General features: G+C 37.5%; 1 protein-coding gene across 22 annotated transcripts in view; it reads right to left on the reverse strand.

Annotated features, from left to right (window-relative positions):
* The window catches only part of THRB (thyroid hormone receptor beta), a 372,339-nt gene that overhangs the window by 202,581 nt on the left and 147,994 nt on the right, over positions 1 to 21,764 (reverse strand). For all 22 annotated transcript variants that reach the window (XM_072792979.1, XM_072792987.1, XM_072792997.1 and 19 more), the window contains one exon: positions 12,401 to 12,472. The gene's annotated coding sequence lies outside the window, so the exon portion shown is untranslated. The remainder of the gene's footprint in view (positions 1 to 12,400; positions 12,473 to 21,764) is intronic.

A 21,764-nucleotide genomic window follows, 5' to 3' on the forward strand; every position in this document is an offset into this window, starting at 1 on the left:
TTTCTAGGTGAGTGTATGATTATTAAAACTTGAGATGCACTACTCTAAACTGTCATAATATGCAACTTCTGATAAGAATACAACCTCTATGCTGATCTTTCACCTTGGCCTAAAAGACTCATTCTGAAGGATTTCTACAATCCCCCAGCTGGACTGACACCATTCTAAGACACCTAAGACACCATTCCTGTGGGCACCAGACCTGCCTCAGTTTCACTTCATGTTGATTTGAGTCAAAAGTAGGTTCTTTCTACAACAGACTTACTCGCCCTAAACATTTCAGTTTCTTCACTGAGCATCTAAAGAGTCACAGAGAGAAGTCACTTCACTAAACTTATAATGCCTTCTGTCATCTCTCTCTCTCCAGCAGCCCCATTCTTCCCCTTTCTGGAATAATAAACATAGTTCCCTTCCTTAGAGGAATTCTGTGACTAGTTGTTACTGGGTATCATTTGCCCATCTTCTTATAGTTACTTCTGTTATAACCACTATTCTATTGTGAAATACACATACAGAAAACTGCATACATGTTAAATTTTACTTTCAACTTCTCCATTTTTATTTTATTTTATTTTATTTTATTTTTTTGAGAGAGTGCAAGCATGTGTACAAGCAGTTTAGGGGATGTTGGGGAGGGGCAGAGGGAAAGGGAGAGAGAGAATCTTAAGCAGGCTCCACATCCAGTGTGGAGCCCAATGCAGGACTCAGTCTCATGACCCTGAGATTATGACCTGAGCCAAAATCAAGAGTTGGAAGCTTGACTGACTGAGCTCCTAGGCCCCCAACTTCTACTCTCTTTAAATTTTCATGGGAAAAACCCCTGCTCTCCATTAACAGCATATTAAATAAAAGTATAAACCATATAATTTAGTAAAATGGCCATAATTAGTAGCCCACAGAGCCAAGATACAAATGAACTAAGGCCAAGCTTGGACTAGAAAACTAAAGGTCTACATATCCTGTTGGTTGCTAACTGAGCTACATTGGTTTGTCTGTCTCTTAATCCTTATTACCAGAAAATCAGGTACATAAATGCTCTTAGAATAAGCACAGGACAGTGCTGTGTCTGTCTTGCTGAAAAATATATATTGTATTATTTTTGATTTAATAGGAAACATAAAATCTGCATAAGAATATTTTGGATTAAGTGGGAACATCTAGAGAAGTTGAATAAAACGGATGATTGCAGTAGGCTTCTATCTAGTCCCACTCTGTCTTTTCAGACTGTGGATTGAGCTCCTGATCCCTATGTCTGGCTGTCTGTCTTTGATCCTCTTTAAGGCAGTAAGAAGAACAGTAAAAGAGAAAGAAGCCAAATATATAGTTTAAGCAGATGAATTCTGTTATTTATTAATTACTCCCATAAAAGTTTTGCTGGGAGAAAAAGATATACTGAATACTAAATCATAGTTTCCAGATGATGTGAGAGGAGCAGCTCACGCTGATACACTGAAAACTAATGGTTGTCACGACACCTACCGTATCAGATACTTCCTCTTGAAGGAAGAAAACCACACTGAAAGAAATGACTGGGCCATCCTCAATTCATAGCAAATGGTTTTAAAAGAGCAGAGAGCATGCTTACTGCTGCCTTATGATGATCAGTCTAAATATAACTATCTGTGCTAGATCTTCCTCATTGATTCATTTCAACTTCAAGCTATGTTAGTGTACCAAATGTTTAAAGTAGAAATAAAACCCTGTTAAGATGTGTATTAAACCATAAGACAGCGATTGTCTAGTAATGAAATCACCTGCTGCCTACAACAACAGCAACAATGAAAACACAGAACAAAAACACACAACAACTGCTGTATGATGGAAATAGGTTTTAGGACTACTGCTCTCCCCCTTCCTTTCTTCTCTTCTACAAAAGTCAAATCCTGCATATTTGTTTAGGCATGATTCAAAATCTAATCCCTGCAGTAAAGGCTTCCTAGGTCACTGCAACCACCATTACACCTGTTTCTCGTCTTAGTATCTTGACTACAGAATCTGCCCCATTCATTTTTACCAAAAACATAAAAAATAATGAATAACTAAGATTATTGTTTACCTCTGCTTGCATATGTATCTTGACTCCTCAGTTAATTTTATGTTTCTTTGGGGAAGTATAATTGGCTGTACTTTTTGTGCCTCCCAATGGTATAGCATGGTGTTTTGCATAGAGAAAAGCTTAATAAATATTTGACAACACTTTGCCCAAAGGGTTCTAGTAATTAGCTGTTCTATTATTAAGAGAAAGCACAATCCAAAACCAGAAATTATTGTGTGTTGGTATGAGCCCACATTTCAAGAAAAACCTGCCTAATCAATGTGGTCTTCTTAAACGGTTGCCATTGAGGATATTCACAAAATAAGACAACACAACACAGAAGATAACAGTTGCAAAAACTTGAGTTTAAAATAAACTAAGTAGTTTGTCCGTTTTGTGAAGATGAACATTTTTTGATAAACTATTTTCTTCATCCAAGTGAAGGCTAAAGAAAGCCCTCCCCTATTCTCCTACTTCTAATGAATTTATTTAGGAATTAAGAAATTTGAGTTTTACTTCTAGTTCAATCAAATATTTGCTACAAAACTGTTGGCAAATCCTAATGGCAAGGGTTTAAAACATTTGCCAGTAGATAATTGAACATTCTAGGTTCCATTGAACTTGTCTAGATTCTAATCAGACCCTCTAATATGAAATTAGTATAGGATTTTTTAAAAGTAGACTACAAACTAATACAAAGGGATGAAGCAGTTTAAGAAATGGGATGAAATTGACAGTTTTGGGGGCAAATATCTAGTTAGAGCCTCATCCCCTGCTATACACTTAGGTGAATCCCAGATTTTTTAAAAAGTAATTCTTTTAAGGAAATTTTAAAAATTCAATAAAATACAGCTAAATATGCAAATGATCTTTACATGGGGAAATATTTAAGCATGAAAATAATACAAGAGATTGCAAAGGAAAGGCCAATAAATTTTTGTATGAATTAAATTTTGAAACTCTATGACAATAATTACTAATATAAAAGGAATTAATACTCATTTAGCAGATGTTTATTAAGCATGTATTACATGTTAGGCATTTTTCTAGGGGCTTGGGAGATTATGCATATATATAAACAAAACAAAATCTGGATGTCTTTGCTATTAAGGTGGCTATATTGTAGTGGATAAAGGCTGATAATTAACAAAATAAATAAATTATATTGTATGTGAAAAGGTGAAAAGTGCTGTGGGAAAATGAAAAGTAGAGCCAAGAGTGAGGGGATCAGAAGTGCCAAGGGCTGTGCTTGTTGGGTGCTTGATGTTTTAAATATGGTGGTCAGAGTAGACCTCAAGAGTGATAACCCTTCAAATAAACATTTCAATAAACAATTCTGGCTATGCTGAGGAATACGTGAGAGTGTTCTAGGCAGAGGGAAGAGTCATCTACTGCTTCAGGGCAGAGACAAATGAGAAATTGGAAAAACATATTTGTAATGCATGAGATTGGAAAAGAGATAAAATCCTTAAGAGAGAAGAGGAGTTCTTAAAAATCAGCTTAAAAAAATCAATGTCCTGTGGAGAATAGACAAATGAACAGATAATCTTTGGATAAAAGTCAACAAAAGTGAAATATTTCCAACCTTATAAGTAATCATTAACCTTAAAGCAACCTCTCTATAGGGATACCCAGTTTCTGAAGACTAAATCATGTTGTTGAAGATGTGATGAGATTCTCTTCCACAATGCTAATGGAAGAATGAAATGATACAACCTTTTGTAAAATAATCTGGTTATATTTATCAACAACTTTCATTCTAGAAATATCTCTTATGGAAATCATCAAATATTAAGACAAAATTTTTGTGTATCTACTGTAGTGTTGTTTATAACGATACATAAATGATTAATACCTAGATACCAAACTGAAATTTCCAGCCTAGGATGAATCTGTGAGCTTTTTTAAAAAATATTTTATTTATTTATTTATTTATTTATTTATTTATTTATTTATTCATTCATTCATTCATTCATTCATGAGAGACACACAGAGAGAGAGAGAGGCAGAGACACAGGCAGAGGGAAAAGCAGGCCCCATGCGGGGAGCCCGATGCAGCACCTGATCCCGGGACCCCAGGATCACGCCCCAGGCTGAAGGAGGTGCTAAACCGCTGAGCCATCCAGGGATCCCGAATCTGTGAGCTTTTGATGCCTCCATATGAATGTTTCAGAAACACATCCAACTTCACCTGTCCCAATCAAAGTTACCTTCTCCAGCTGCTATTCCAGCCCCCAAATCTCCTCCTCCTCTTGTCTTCCTTAGTTTAGTGAATGGGTTGCAATGTACTTCCATTGTAGAAGACACAGGAGCCATCCTTGATGGCTTCTCCTTTGCTTCCTGAATTCTATCATTCCTATGTTTTTTCAATTCTGCTTTTGTAATAGTTCTTGAACCCATCCCATCTTCTTCATTCCCAGAAGAACTGCCTGAGTTTAGCTCTCATCATTTTACAGCTGGGCTAATGAATAGCTGGTTATGTGCCCCATAGTGGCCAAGCTCACTTCATCACATCTGCCACACCCTTGCCATAGGGACTCTTTCTGAAATATTAAACTAGATCAAATCACTACCTTGTTTGATTTTTTTTTAAAACGGCTCCCTACTGCTGTCAGATTAACATCCAAATACCTTAGACAGACTTCTATGATCCAACACCTGATCATCAGCTCTCTTGCCCTATCAGCCTGAATTCCTCACTCTATCCAAAACTATTAACTTATAAATTACATATCATGCCCCTCTGTCTCTTCATATGCTTTCTTCTGCCTACCCTCTACTCTTACTGTTCCCCAGACAACTCTTGCCATTTTTCCAGACTCAACTGACATGACATGAAATCTCTGCTTTTTGTTTTGATCAGTCTAAGTTAATATATCTCAAAGTTAAGTGTGCATCAGAATCCTCTGGAGGGCTTGTTAAAGTTTCCTGGGTTCCACCTCCAGAGTTTCTGATTTAGCAGGTCTGGGGTGGGGCCTAAGAATCTTCATTTTAACAGGTTCCCAGGTGATGTAGATGCTGTGATACAAAAGCCACACTTTGAGAACCACTTGTCTAGAGAATTCTTCATCAAGGCAGAATGGTTGACTGCTGGTTGGTTTGGTTGACTGCTCATTTTTTCATTATTTAATCAATGTTAAAGAGTGTTTGCTATGTGAGTATATATCTACTCTGCATTTGGACTAGGCAAGATATTCTGCATAGAGGTAAAATGATGGTCTCTCTCTGGCAGGAATAAGGCAGGACTGACCCACCCAATTGGGAAGGTTGGACATTGTGTAAATGGTACTCACTGGAATATTACAGTTCAACCAGAGGTAACAGTCCTGGGAGTCACAGAAACAAACCAGGGGTTTACACAACAGTGTAACACATACCATGGTACAATTATGTACAGTGTTCTTAGAGACATGAGCAGAGCCTTCAAACACAGATATGAATTGGGAATAAGGAGACAGCAAGGCTTCCTAGAGAATGTGATACCACTGTTGAATCTGGACAGGTGAAGAGGAGTTATTTGGGAAAAGAGTAGAGTAGGCAGGGTGAAGTAGCATATGCAAAACCACAGAAGGATGATATGTGATTATAAGTAGATTGTTAGGATGGAGTAAAGAATAGGAGGGTTCCAATCACTTTGTCTATGTGAAGAGCATTTGCTTAATTTAATTTTTTTTAAATTATGAAATACTGCACATATCAACAGGTATATAAAACAATATTACAAACCCATGTACTCACCATTCATATTTGGTCTATTTGCTTTAACTCTCTCTTTATAAGAAATGAAACATAACAAAACACTAATGACCTAACCCCCTCTCTTCTCTTGCCAAGGTAGCTACGATTTTACAGTTGGTGTTACTTGTTCTCATGTATGTGAACAGGCATTTACTTTTGATTTTTATTTAAAATTTTTTTTAAAATTTATGTATTTATTTAAGTAATCTCTACACCCAACATGAGGTTCAAACTCATGACCCTGAGATCCAGAGTGGCATGTTCCACTGACTGAGCCAGCCAGGTGCCCTGGCACTTACTTTTGAATGAGAGACATTTTCTAGGATGTTACAGAAGAAATGACTACTTTTGCCTCAGCAGGCTTCTTGAGAAGACACCTAGAGTAGCAGGCAGCCTGTGCCCAACCAAACCTGCCCCTCTCCAACATTCGGTGGCTAAAACAGGGTGCACATTAGCTTTACAAAATGTGATTGAAGGGGCTTATAATCAGAAAATCAAGTTATGCTTATTCAATGGTAGATGATTCTAAAAGCTAAAATGAAAAGTTATTTTTGCTTTGCAGCCAAAGGTGTCAAACACAAAGGACCAAAAGAGTCATACTGAGAAACTTGGTCATCTTTGCTCAGCCCTCTGGATCACATACACGAGGGATGTGTCTGTCCATTTATGGGTGTATTATGTGTATATGGGTGTATTATGTACCATGCATGCAATGCAGTTCCCAAACAGCTATGCCAGATGGCTCTGCTTCCAACTTGCCAGCACCACCTGCTTTGATTTTGTTATCTACAAAATGGCAAGACATTACCTGGTATATTCTGGTTTAACAAAAGGGATGTGATGATGACCTGGAGGTTAAATTCTTTTTCCTTTGGGGGCTCATAATGAAAAGTCTATGAAAATATAGTTACTAAAGTTTGATTCTACTCCTCCTAAAATTAAGGAAAGAAGGAAGTGGGGGTGGCAGGTGGGGGAGGGAGGAGAGAAGGAAGAAAGAAGAAATGAAAGAAAAACTGATTTCCTTCTCCATCCTGACTTTCCTTCATTCTCTAGCTTGGCTTTTTATGATGACTTCTTAGTTATCTTTACAGCTCCTTCTTCTCTCATTCCTTTTAAAATCTATTATTTTTAGCCCTTTTTTGTTTTTCCTTTTTCTTTTTTTAGGGATGCCAAAATCTGAAGATCATTGCTATTGGTGTTACGGAGGCCTAGCATAGTTTTATGTTTGTGTTGTAGGTATGCATACATGTATTTATGTATGCATGCGTGTGTTATTTATCCATTGCCAAGAAAATGCATCATAAATTCCCAGCCAATTTTCTGTATAGACAAGTACCATGTAACTTTTTTGTTTATCCGGATCCTGTGTCTTAGAAGTTTAGCTAAATGTCTTTCCTGGGTTGCCATTCCTATATATGTATATGAATACATATACACGTATATAATGTATTTATATACATATACACAGCCCACACACATGTGTGTATGTGTGTGTATTTATGGAAACACAATTTTGAACTACACAGTTAGTTGATAAATATATTCTCTTTGGCCAGTTCATTCTTCACAAATTCTATCACATTCATCTCTCTTGTCCCTAATGCAACTTCACTAATAAGAAGCTTATCACCACAAACTGAAGTCCCCAAAGCTACTTTTCTTTTTAGAGGGGAGGAGGGGAAGAGCAGAGGGAGAACAGAGAGAAGAATCTGAAGCAAGCTGCATGCTGGGCTGCCGTGGGGCTTGATTTCATGACCCTGAGATCCTGATGGACCTGAGTCCAAACCAAGAGTCAGATGCTTAACCAACTGAGTCCCCAAGGCATCCCTCAGAGCTACTTTTTATTGCTCCCCCTTTTATGCATCATGCAGTTGGCTACAAGATCATTTCCTCTAAAGAACCACCCTGATCATTCCTCTCCAAAATGGAAAAGCTTCTCATACTTGCCTAACTGTGACTAGGTCTACTAGTCCTAGTCCATGATATTCTTTCTTTTTTTTTTTAACCAAATTTAATTTTACTTCTGGATAGAAAAGTACCCAACTACATTTTCCTGCTTCTTTTACAACTAGGAATTGGTAGAATGTAGGTAAAAGTTGTGGGGTGGGAATTCTGGTAAGGCCTCCTAAAGAGGAAAAAACATAGCGCCAGTGATGGATGCCTTTCACGGCCCTCTTCCCATCTTTCCTGCTTCCTGAGAGCTATCTTGAACCATGAGGTAACCTTAAGGATATAGTCATGTGGTAAGAATAGAAGTATAGAAATATAGAAGGTGCCTGAGTCCTTGATCGTTGTAGAACTACCTTCTGCTGCTGTGGAGAGAAAAACAAACTTTTGAGTGTTTGTCACTGTATTTATGGTTTTCTGTTATGGGTAGGCCCCAAATAATAGCTTATTCTCTTCACAAATGTACTTCTCCAATCCAGTCAGTGTAATATTATGAGTAGTTCTGAGTCATTGCTTCTTTTCTTAAGACAGGGGATTACAGAAAGAAAGACCTGAGTTCAAGCCGCACCCTGCCACTGTGACAATTATGTCTTTATTGCTTCTGTTCATTTTACCCTCATTTTTCTTGTCTAGTAACCAATAATAATAAAAATAATAATATACATATTAAAGTGCCTGTTACTTTTCTTTCATCCTGTTTTTCAGTTATTATCCCAATGGCATCGTAAGAAAAATACTTGAGGAAGGAAAATGGGATATAACTCAAATGTGGATATTTTCCCAGTTGTTAACAGCCCCTTATAATCAGCTGAATGGTTGATACTGATTTTTAGAAGTCACTGGGAAAAAATATCAATAGATTGGACTTAAATTATTGACATTTTATCCTCATTCTCATGAATAACTAGGGTCTGACTACACACAGGTTGCATTGTCCTAAGACCACGTGACCTATAGATAAATGCATACATACATGGATGCATAAATTTTAAGAACGTTGGCTCCAGGAGAATCACAGTCCCCAAATCACTGGGATGGAAAATACATACAATTTCCATCTTGTAGTTTCTATTTAGACAAGTTGACTCTTAATGATGTGAAAAAACAGTTCCTTTTAAATGGGCATAAAATTGCAAAAAAAATCACATTCTGCCCAAACTCTTAGATCGTGTAATTTCATTTCTGCTCTTATGCACATTAAACTAAATTGGTTAAATAAAAATCTTGCTCAATTAAATCTGATTTGATTAGGAAGTTTGTATGTGCAAAGCATGGAATGTGTGGATTAAAATAGGTTCTGGTTATTTAAAATGTTATTTTCTATGGATGGTTCCTTTTTGCCATGGCTTCATTAGTGAACTAAATTTTTGTTAATGTGGATCAACCTTGTGAGTTAAATAGGCCTTGGCCCTTTTTTGGGAAATCACTCAAGTAGTAGAATTTGTCTGCATAGCCTCAAAGGCTGAAACATTTGAGTATCTTCAAATCCCTCTTGCTCTGGCTCCGCGTGACCCCCTCTCTACATTTCCTAACACTGCCATCATTTTCCTTCAAAAACATTTTCTGGGGCACCTGGGTGGCTCAGTCAGTTAAGTGTTCAACTTTTGATTTTGGCTTAGGTCATCATTGCAGGGTCCAGAAGCCCCTTTCCCTCTGTCTGCCTTGTCCTTCCCTCCTGTAAGTTAGTCAGAGAAAGAGAAATACCATATGATTTCACTCATATGTTGGAATTTTTTTTAAAAAAATTTATTTATTAGAGAGAGAGAGAGCACAACTGGGGGAGGGAAGGGACAGAGGGAGAAGGAGAAGCAGAATGCTTGCTGAGTAGGGAGCCCAACCCAGGGCTCGATCCCAGGACCCTGGGATTATGAACTGAGCTGAAGGCAGCTGCCAAGCTGACTGAGCCATCCAGGTGTCCCCATATGTGGAATTTAAGAAAGAAAACAGATGAACATAGGGGGAGGGAAGAAAAAATAAAATAAGATGGAAATGGAGAAGGAGGCAAACCATGAGAGACTCTTGACTCTAGGAAACAAACAGGGTCGCTGGAAGGGAGTGGTGTGGGGGAAGGGGGATAGGGTAACTGGATGATAGACATTAAGGAGGGCATGTGATGTAATAAGCACTAGGTGTTGTATGTAACTGATAGAATCACTGAATTCTACCTCTGAAACTAATAATATATGTTAATTAAATTGAATTTAAATAAAAAATCTTTAAAACCATTAAAAATAAAGACTAAAAAACTAAAACTAAATGAAATATTTTTCTTCTGTCTGCCAGCTTAGTGTTCTCATGAGGCTCTAAATGCAGAGGCTCTTAACTGGGTCCCATCTGGCATTGGCCTATGCCCTTAGCTGCATTTCACCCCAAACAATTACCTTTCATGTTACTGCAGGACTTCTAAAACACAAAAATAGAAAAGCTTAAATAGAGTTGGGTCAAAGTATTTCAGAAAAAAGAAAGTATTTTTTAAGGGTCAATGTGTCTATTGCACAGGTATACTGTGCAATCCTGTGAGAATACTCAACACATGCCTAAAGCAGAAAGACAGTACATGAATTAGCCCTGTTCTACAAGTGTCACTTGAGGCCTGAATTCCAACCTTAGTCACCAAAAGTTCTACTCTGCTAAGATATGGGAAGAAGAATCTTGCATTTTATAGGTGATAGAAAAGCAGTGAGATGAGGGGGAGCAAAGAATTAAACCATTATAAAGACCTTCTAGGGCATTATCAATAGTACATGTATAGTACATGCAAAAGGAATGCATGAATCAAGTACTATATTCAATATTTCCACTCTCAGACTGCCCACATATTACCTTTTAGACACATCACAGGTTAGAAGATCCCAAAAGGTATTCAATGGTTCCATCCTCTGGTATTCTCTGAGAAAATTTGTTTCCCCTGGTTTTGGTGATTATTGAACAAAGAATGTGCTGGAAGAGGAGCATGGCCTCCTGTCTTCTGAAACTGCATAATGAATGACCTTAGAGCCCACTCAATAAATAGTCTACCTAGCTTTAAGGAAGTTCACTAGTATTTTCAATATTTAAGGAAGCTCATCAGTATTTGTTTATTAAATGCCTAATTCATTTATCTTTTTGCCTTATTTTCCTTCTATTTTTTGATGGAGGTATAATTTACGGACAGTAAAAAGCACAAAGGAGTTTTGACAAATGCTGTGTAGCCTGCACTTCTAGAAAGATATACATTTCTATTATTCCAGAAAATTCTCTTCTGCCCCTTCCGAATCAATCTCTTCTTCTCTTCAAGATACTTACTATTTTGTTTCTATCATCACAGATGAGTTTTGCTTTCTCTAGAGACATATGAGAATGGATGATTACAGTGGGTACTCTTTTGTGTCTTAGTGTCTAATGTCTCATGTCTAAAGTATGTATAAAAATCACCTCTTTATCTGTAAGTGGAAGGGATCACCTTGTAAGAATGGTGTGCCAGGATCCTGAAGAGTTGGGAGGTCTCTTGCAAGGGGGTGGGGTGCCTGAGGAGTCATCTTGACTGGGGTGGGTGAAGAGGAAGCTGAAGGGTGGGGTTTGCCATAACCCTCCTCACCTTCAAACGGAACAGCTGTACTTTTTCCACATCTTACAAATTGGGGTTCTCTGGGAGATTTCATTTGGGCAAAGGGTTTTTTGTAAAAAAAAAAATGTTAGAGAACTGCAGGCCCAGGTGATCCTTACTGATACTTTTCCCTCGAACATTCTATAAATTGCAAATAGTGCTTTCTGATATGAGAGCTTTTGACTGGTTCCCTTGAGGGAGGGCTGGGAGACAGACGCAGCCAGACTGGGGGCCCCCAGGGAGGGCCTGGGCACCGAGCACTGTAATATTAGTAGTGGTTACCATCAGATAGCGCCACCCCAACTGAGGCGCCTAGACAATAAGCCAGAGGCCCCGGGCAAGGGGAGGTACAAAGACAGCATTCAAAAGACCTGACTCTCACAGCCATGAGCATTTCTATAGACTCCATCAGCCCCTGGCCCAGCCTGAATGTCACCTGACAGCCAGAAAGCCACTTTTCACGGTTAGCTTTTAAACTGCTAAAAATAATAAATACAGAAAGGAAAAGTGCTGACATAATCTTAACTGCAGAGACAAACTGAAACTGTTGTTACAATAATGTAAACAAACTGAGTTCCAAATTATAACCTAACCTTCCAAACAGGCTGCTTGACATTACCAAACATCTGGGGACCAGTGGGAGCATTGAGGGCTTGCCCAGGAAGCAAGGGAATGTGCACTGTGCAGGTGCTGAGCCCTATCCCCTCTCAGTGCTCTGACCGACCCAGTGATCAGCTATTCCTGACCCTTTTTCTTAGCACTCAACCGAAAGGGAGCTGGAGAGGACTGCTGGATCTTCCTTGAGTACAACTTCCTGATGTAACAAACAAATGAAATACAGCTCCCCTCTCTCATTGTCTGATTGTTATTCTCACCCTAAATTAATTCTCGCAGATTTCCTTTTCTCCATTATGCTTTTCCAGCCCATTTAATGTTTTATATTCCTCCAGAATACTTACAGAGATCAAAAGTATGTTAAATAACAACCGCAGCAAAGGCATAAATTAGAAGGTAATTCCCCTAGTGCTAAAAAGTGACAATTAATCATAAAGATCACGAGTCTGCAAACAGCCAAGTCAAGCCTGACATCTGACCTTCTGATCCATTAAATCACGTGCAGAAGTTGGCACCCACACAGGCTGGCCAATGGGAAGGAAACCGCAGATCTGGAAAAAAAGGAAACACAAGAAGGTAAATAGAAGTGTTTTGTTTTTGTTTTTCTTTCTTTCCTTCTTCTTTTTAAGTCCCCCAACATTTGTTTAATCTGCAACAGCTCTTCTTTCTATGTTTAAATAGGGTCTGGTTTCAGAGCTGTCTCTGATTTTGAATAAATGCAAATAGACTAAGATAAAAATCTCATTCCAAAGGGGAGATGGTTTCAGAGAAAGGAACTTGAACACAGAAGTTTAATAACACATTGTAGGCATGGGACAATGTTTGGGGATCCTAAACACCTGCTTTGCTGTAGACAAGACTCAGGAATTTTAGACTGCCAGCCTGGGAAAATGGTTAAAGGGCAAATGTAAATCTTAAACAGTTTAGAGATTTCGTGCTCAAGAAGGCCTGACTGGCCTCAGAGGACAATTTCCAGGATAAGTCTCAACCAACAGAAGCATCAGCCGTGCCCTGTGGTGAAATGACAGGTATTTGTCAGGGGGACATATCCAGGCTTCGAACTATGGAGCTGTCTATAGACTGTGTCCAGCTATGATTATGCTGTGGACACTTCCCACAAGTATAAACAGATGAAAGAGATGGCCAAACAGACTGTGGCATCTACTTGTGCAGCTGATGGTGGCTCCAACTGTCTGTCTGTATAGCAAGCAAGAAGCTGCTTTTCAGTTAACTGTGCTCCCACAATTTTTGTTGTTGTGAGGGAACTTAGAACTCAGAAAAACAGAGATTAGTAGAGCAAATGTCTGCATTCCCACTTCTTGAAATGGACCATTGATAAAATGTGTCATATCTGCTTTTTTTAAAAAAATTAAAAAATAGCATGGGTATAATCTTGGCGACCACAATCTAAGGCCAGACCATGAATTTGTTTGTATTTTTCTAGTCCACTTTTTTTTTTAACATTTACATACAATATATGTATCCAGGACAACGAACAGTGTGCATTTCCAAATTACCTCTATGATATGAATCTCTGTTTGTGTATATATCGTTCTGCATTTTTTGACTCAACATTGTATATGGTATAGCTAACAATGTTAGTCTGTACCATTCCCTGTAGCTGTGACATTGGATGAATATATGCTCAGTCATTGTCTTTTCACTCAACATCCTACATTTATAGCACCATAAAAGCACTTGTTATATCATTAAAGTGATTGCTAGGTCTGTGTGGGTGTACATATGCATGTGCGGATGTGTGAATTTCCTCTGTGATGGACGGTGGCTCTTCAAAATGCTGTGTGTCTTGTTTTAACAGTGGCTCTTCTACACCATGACTCCATGCAGAAGGAGTCTAAGTGTTAGTCTAACACTAAGAGTGTTAAAGGGCAAAATATACTTGTTAAAAATTGATTGGCTTATTATTAATTTTCCTTCCTTTTAAAACAACATGGTTGAAGACTTTGAGGTTGTGTTTATCTACTTTCACCAGTCTCTGTCCACTGCTCTTGTAATAGACTTGAAATCCCAAGCCATCAATATCACCTCACTGTTTGCTAGAAAATCATAAAATCTGAGAATATGAGGCTGAAGACCAAGACATTTTTAAGAAGGATATTCTAAAAGCATTCTCAAAGAATAAATTGACAAGCCCAAGAAGAAGTTAGTGTTTGTAACTGTCGTTGTGGCTTTATGGTGAATAAAAGTAAATATACACCACTATCCTTGATGTTGATATTTAAAAACAAACAGTGCCTTTTGTATGAAAATAATATTGAATCTCATTTATTTTTTGAGGATATAACTCTGAGTTAGATTTTGAAAAAACATATGTGAACCAACTCAATGAAAACAACGTAAAACTTCTCATGTAATGATTCATAAGAAGAAGCATTTTATACGTAACCTTTATTAAGGACATTTTGTATGTAGGCTGAGTTGTGCTAATCTTTTACCCAATTTCACTTAGTTAAATCCTCACAATGATTATATGATCATTTTTCAGATGAGGAAAGGAGAGGCACAGGAAGGTTTAACATTTTTGCCCAAAGTCAGTGAAAAAGCTAGCTAGGAATCTCATCCTGGTAGTAAGATGTCATGGGCTTCACTTTGAATTACTAAGAACAGGCCCAGGTTTTAAGATAAAACTATAGAGAAGGAAACTGAAAAACAGTGTGACTGAGAGTGTTTCCAAATTTTGCTATAATCCCAACAGATAGTACCTCTTTTTTTTTTTTTTTTTTAAAGATTTTATCTATTTATTCATGAGAGACACAGAGAGAAAGAGAGGCAGAGGGAGAAGCAGTTTCCATGCAGGGAGTCCAACGCAGGACTTGATCCCCGGACTTCAGGATCATGCCCTGGGCCAAAGGCAGGCGCTAAACCACTGAGCCACCCAGGGGTCCCCAATAGTATCTCTTTCATGGCATGCCTCAAACCAAGAGCAAACCATATTAGAGTACTTTAAGTAGACGAATTCAAAGTGATTTCTCAGTGATGAAGGAAATTTAAAGTAGCAAAGTCAAGCCCCAGACCTTTCCAACTTAAACATTCCCATTTTTAATTATTCTTCTCCTTAGAAAACTGGGGGCCATGAATTTGCTCATGGCTCAAAGGAGCCTACCCAGTTTGTTTATATGAGATTCAAAGCAAAAATGAGAATCACTCCCTGGGACAACTTTAGCCTAGAATGTGTACTCTTTACACATTTTTAATTGAGGCACAAATATATTAACAGTGTGGTTATTTTGTACTTTCAAAAGAATCTGTTTTGTAACTGATTCATATTTATATTTGGAATATATTTATTTCTAGGCATGAAACAGTTCATTTTATTGAGCCATCTGACCTGAGGTGAATTTGGCACAATTTCTCGTGACTGCTCCCGATTAATGCAAATTGAAGGTTAAAGGATAAATAAAGTTCCTTTAACTTGGTTTATTAATATGTTATTTATAAATGGCTCTTCACTTGGTCAATTTCTTTTTCAGTGAGTAACTATGTACAAATGAACCATACCGAACAAACAAGCGAATATACCATGTGTATCTTATTGCAAAATTTTGTTTTAAAAGGGTTAATCTGGCAAAAAAAATAATGTCATCAGTTTATCTCTCTATTAATCTCTCTATGTCTCTAGTCTCAGCTCTCTTATCTAATCTTATGAAGTCTAAGATAGACTATATTGCATTATGGCCTACATTCTTTACCCCTCCCTGTACCTACCCCTTTGTCATGTAATTTTGCACTAAAGAGGCCGAATCTAGTTTACTGTCCTCTTTGATTCTGATTTTGGTCATCTGACTTGCTTTGGCCAGTGGAATGTAAGCAGAGATGCTGCTTTTAGAAGTCTGAAAAAGTTCTTGTTATGCTTACGTGTTTTCTCCTGTTCTGTGATTGCCATGAGAAGATGCCTCAGCTAGCCTGTCATGGTTGAGAAACATGGAATGAAGTTGACTCATGTTAGCTGTCCCTGCCAAGGCTATACTGGATCAGCCTAGACTAGTCCGGCCCTGTAAGTACGAGAGCCCAGGCAAGATGAGCAGAGCCACCTAGTTGACCTACAGCTAACACATATATAGGAGTGGGCCCAGTTGAAAGTTGAAGAACCACCCAGCCAACCCTCAGACTCATGAACTTACAAATGCCAATTGTTTCTAACTATTGAGTTTTGAGGTAATTTTTTACTACCCTAAGTAACCCCATTCAATGCTATCAAGTACTAGATAACTGACACAGGATGTACATCTGGTTCACTAAAAACAAAAACAAAACAAAACAAAAAAGATACCCACATAGAAGATGGTTTAAAATTAGGTAATAAAATTCAGTATCAATTAAGGTTCAGCCAGGAAAATCTAAACTGGTCTAAGTATTTAACCAGAAGGACTAAAATGTAGGAAATTCATTACGCAGGTGAAGGGAAAGATATAAAGGCAAACAGGAGAATAAGGTGTCCAGGAGCCGAATAATTGTGGGAAACCCTATTGATACAAAAAAGAGTATCAATACTGGAGCCCTGGGTCCAAGGTCACCCAGCAGAAGCTCAAAGGGCCTCTCTAGTTGGAGCTGAAGCCCTAGAGGAGACACTGCCTTCATTTAAGATACTGTATGAGGCAGAGAGTGTGGGGAAGAAATATCCTGGCTTCTCTCTTCCTTCAATCTTCCATTCTCCCTCCAGGGCTTCCCAGGGGTTGAACCCAAATGGAGGCCAACTGACTCAGGGAACTGGCCAGCAAGCACAACATTCAGGGGCAGCCTCTCAGTAATGCAGGGGAAAGATCTGAGGGCAAAGGGGAAATACATCATGATGATGTGCAAGACACTACACTAAGTGTTACTCATTGCTGAGGGCTCCATTCACAGAATACTGAGAATCAGAAAGACTGGGCTTGAAGGTTAGAAAGGGCCTGCATAGGTAAAAGAGAGAGAGGATGTTCAGGTAGCAGAGGATGTTCAGGTGGCAGCAACTACGGAAAGAAAGTACAGACAGTATTGGGGGAAATAGCAGGTATTCTGGTTCAGCTTAGAAGATTGTGTACTTGGGAGGAGGAGGCAGGGGGCAATGGGGCTACAAAAGTGAGAGCTTGAAAGAGTCTGGATTCCAATCCAGCAGACTGGACTCCTGTTCCAAAGGCAGCAAGAAACAAGATGGTTTTGAGCAGAGAGTAATATGATCTAAATTATGCATTAGGAATGTCACTCTGATAGAGATTGGAGGGACGTAGATTGGAGGGAGACAGCTAGACTAGGGGTTTTTTAATAAAGTGCAGACCTCAGAGAATTTGCAACTCTTCTAAACAAATTGGCAGGAGTTTGTGTAAGCATTCAGTTTTAGGAGAGATGGTACATAGCTTTCACATGGTTTTCAATGGAGCCCATGACTCCTGATCCTATCAAAAATTGTAAGCACCAGCAGCAGGGAAGTGATCTAGAAAGATTCTTTAATACTCCTTTTAGTGAAGATTGAAAATGTAACTGTGGCAGTGGTAATGAAAGGAGTAAACAGACAAATATTTATGAGGCACCGTCTTAACAAATAATCTAGATGAATGTAAACAGAAGTAAAATGAGAATGAGAGATGCTAAAAGGTTTAATTCTGGGCTATGTCTGTCTGCTATTCCTTTCCTTCCCCCTATAAAACAGAGAAAAAATCAATCCATGCTTCCAAGATACCACCTATGTTCATCACAGATATCACTATTCAAATGCAACCTTTCCTTATTATCTGAGTCCAAATACCATCTCCAAATCTTTCTCAAATAGCACCCCAGGCAGCCAGTGCCTTGTTCTAGAGCAACTATTTTTATTTAGTGTATTGACTGTTCTTTAGTTTCATAAGAATGAAGTACCAGTGAATGGATATATCATTGGCAGAATGTATTATATATACTGATATGACCTGTATATATGTATTATATGCATATTTCCCACATTTGAGGAACTTACTTATATACAGTTGGGCCATCAGCTAGATCTTACCCAAGTTCATGAATCTAGTTAATGTTAACTCAAAGCAGTTAACACAGATTTAAATAAAGCCGAATTAGAGGGAAAAACTTTGATCCATGAAAACTTATTTTATTATGAAATTATCATCATAAAAATTTGAAATTAGCACATGTCATTACAATCAACTACTAGTAACTTCACTGGTAAATTCTTAGTTCCAATCACAGGCAAGTAGGTATTCAGTATTAAAATGAGCCATCCTCTCGTCAGTCTGGTGACCTTTGGTTTGATATTTGAATGGCACTGTGGTGGTTTTCTCACCTTGGGGAGTTTTCTAGCTGATGTTTGAAAAGAAGTGTCATTATCAGAGTTGCTTTCTCTATAGGACCATAATAAAGTTGGATTCAGATAAGTCAGATTTTTTCTACTTGGATGTTTTGTTTTGTTTTCTTTGTAAAAGGAGATAGAAGTTTATTGACTACACTGGAAGGGGGCAGCAGGCAGGACAGCAAAGGGGAAACTGTCCGCCCTTTTCTACTTGGAGTTTTGATCAGCAAGACTATAATTACTGTCCATGTCAATATGAGGACTTTCTCTGTTCACCTCAGCCCCGAACCCTAAAGTTCAATCTGTTCAACTCTAAACAAGTTTTGGAAATTTGTCCATATACAAAAATATTTCCAGGAAAAAAACCCCATCTTTAAATGTAAAAAATTCCTGGCTATAATTATTTGACCGTGACTCACAATTAAAAGTATGTTTTAATCTGCAACACATGTACATATATGTAGATTGTGCATACATATCTCACTAAAACAGAAGTTCTACAATATAATTTTTTTTAAAAGACTTTACTTCTTTATCATGAGAGACACACAGAGAGAAGCAGAGACACAGGCAGAGGGAGAAGCAGGCTCCCTGCAGGGAGCCCGATGTGGGAGTCGATCCCTGGACACCAGGATCACACACGCCCTAAGCTGAAGGCAGATGCTCAACTGCCGAGCCACTCAGGCATCCCACTACAATATGATATTCTTACTTGTGTGTTGCACTTGGATATTTTCTATTCCATTCAACTCTATCTTATCCTATTCTATTTTATATGCTATTTCATTAAAGAAAAGTTAGTAATGACCTGCTAAATTGATTTCATTACCCTCTAATAGGGCACAGCCCATAGTCTGAAAAACACTACGGTAGCAAAATGACTAAAGTACTTTAACTTTATTCACCAATGTAAACATATTCACAAAAGACCAATCCTAAGCAACTGCAGGGGGAAAAAAATCTCTTGGCTCTCTCCCTGGCCTCCTGGATGAAGCCAAAGTTTGCTGGGCCAACTTTTGTACTTCGTGGTTGACAATGACTGCAAACTGAAAGGCAGAGATCAAATCCTCACTCTCCTTCTCAACACATCTCTTCCGCTGGGTAATTTATACTATGCAAGTATCAAGCTATTCAATTTTGCTGTCATTTACTGTTCTTTTTCCAACAGCAATGGAAACACAGGATCGGTTTACTGTTGTCTCTTTGGTAGAATTAGATTATTCTCCCTCTGCCCCCTTAAACAAAGATGGCATTCATCACTCCAGAGAACCACCCCCAGAGGATCTCCAAACAAAGCATGGCAGGGAAACCGCTACCCATGAAGGAGCAATAGCAGAAGCTGGGCATTGAGGCTGTCAGTCCAGATTCTATACCAGAATGAACTTTGTAATGATTCTTTTGATTGAGTGAACACAATTGTAATTAGAGCAACATAATTAACAGTAATAACAAAGAAAGAGACAGCAAAAGGCTATACATCTCCAAATCCAGTGGTATCTACCAAAAGAAAGCTATTTATTAAAAATAATTAAAATCTATTTTCTCAAAAAAATAAATAAAATCTATTTTCTCTTTCTAAAAGGAAAAAAATAGATATACAAAATCATCATGCCAGATTCCTTTGGAAACTTTCTTACCTGTACTTTGGTATTGGAATATTCTTCCTTACATGTGACTTCTTTGACATTCATTCACCTTGATACTTATCTACTTATTGTGTACTCTCCCCCATATCTTTACCCATTCAACTAGTAAAACATTAGTGAGTGCACTAAAAGCCCGATGTTTTTCATGTTCTTTTATTCAGCACTTCTACTTCTTAGAATTTTTCTTAAGTAATGATTATGGCTACATACATGATGACAAAGATGTTCATGTGGTATTATCTATAATGGCAAAAGACTCAAAGGATACAATTAATTGCCAGAAGTTGTAATCTTTGGGTGGTTGGATTATTGGTGATTTAAATTTTACTCTGTATACCTATCTATATTTTCCAAATTTTTGAAGATAAAAAAAGATTAAAAATAAAACATTTGTGCTTAGTATTGAGACACTGGTGAATCTCCAGGTAGAAGATTTTCACCAGGTCAAAGGATGCTCATATTTGATTATGCCCTCAGACATCCTCTAGTATCTACCTCACTTCCTCAATGGTAAAATGGGCCTGATTATCATACTCAATCCATAAAGTTGTGATGAAGAGTAAACTCAACAAATCAAGTACTAAAATATGTGAAGTGCTTCGAACAGTGTCTGGTACATATAAACATGATATAAGTGTTAGCTGTTGTTGCTATTATTATACTGGCCCAGGAAACTGGAAGACCTTTTTTAAACTTCCATGCTGAACTCAATGCAAAGGCCCAGGAAATGATGGGCTTGTTTCAAATGCCCTCAAAGTTATGTTCTGTACATGGAGAATCAAATGGGGCATAAGGAAACTTTTGCTGAAAATATATATATATGTTCATTATAGTGATTGTGGTGATATCATATATCACCATAACATATTTCAAAGTCTACCAAATTATATATCTTACATGTGCTCAGCTTATTTTATATGAATCAGATCTTAACAAAACTGTTTAAAAATGAATACTTTTTCAGATAAGCAATCCTAAGAGAATATTCCACCAACAGACCATGGAACAAAAAACAAAAAACAAAAACCCATAATAAATTAGGTAGAAGGAAAAAAAAAAATCCAGATGAGAGCCTGGAAATCAGGAAGGAATGATGAGCAATAAACATGGAAAATATGCAGCAAATCTAAATGAATATTAACTCTTTAAAACAATTGTAATTTCGTGTAGTTTAAAATGTATGAACTATAAGCAATAACACAAAAGGTTGGAGGGGTAAATGAAATTAAAATGATCTAAAACCTTTAAATTTTCTGGCAAGTAGGCAGTCACAGTTTATATTATCCGCTAATAAATTAATGATACAAATTGTAATTTCTGTGTAAGCACTAAAAAAAAAGTAAAAGAATATATGACTAACAACTGAGACAAAGTGCTTCATTAATTTTTAAAAAAGGAAACAAAAGAGAGGAAAGGAAACACTAAACAGCTGGGGAAAATAAAAAAAATCAAAGAGTACTAATATCATAGGTTATAACCCCAATATATCAGTACTTGCATGAAATACAAATAGACTAAACACTTCACGTAATATACATGTACTAAATATAAAACAATCCTAGTTAAATGATGCTTAAATGAGACACATTTTGGATATAAGGACACAACATTTGAAAGAAAAAAAGGACTGGAGAAATACACATGAATTATATTAATATCAGACACATTAACATAATGATAAGAGATACTGCTAGAGATACAAAGGGATACTGCATAATGATAAAAAAAAAATCAACCCATAGGAAGACATAACAATTTAAAATCTGAATGTATCTGATAACCAAGTTTCAAAATATATAAAGCCAACATTGCTAAAACAAACAAACAAAAAAAGTAAGTAAATTCACCAGCAGAGTGGGAGATTTCAATGTACCTCTCTCAATAACTGATAGAACATTCTTTTTAAGATGAGTTAGG

The sequence above is a fragment of the Canis lupus genome, chromosome 22 (assembly GCF_048164855.1).
Source record: "Canis lupus baileyi chromosome 22, mCanLup2.hap1, whole genome shotgun sequence".
Lineage (NCBI taxonomy): Eukaryota > Metazoa > Chordata > Mammalia > Carnivora > Canidae > Canis > Canis lupus.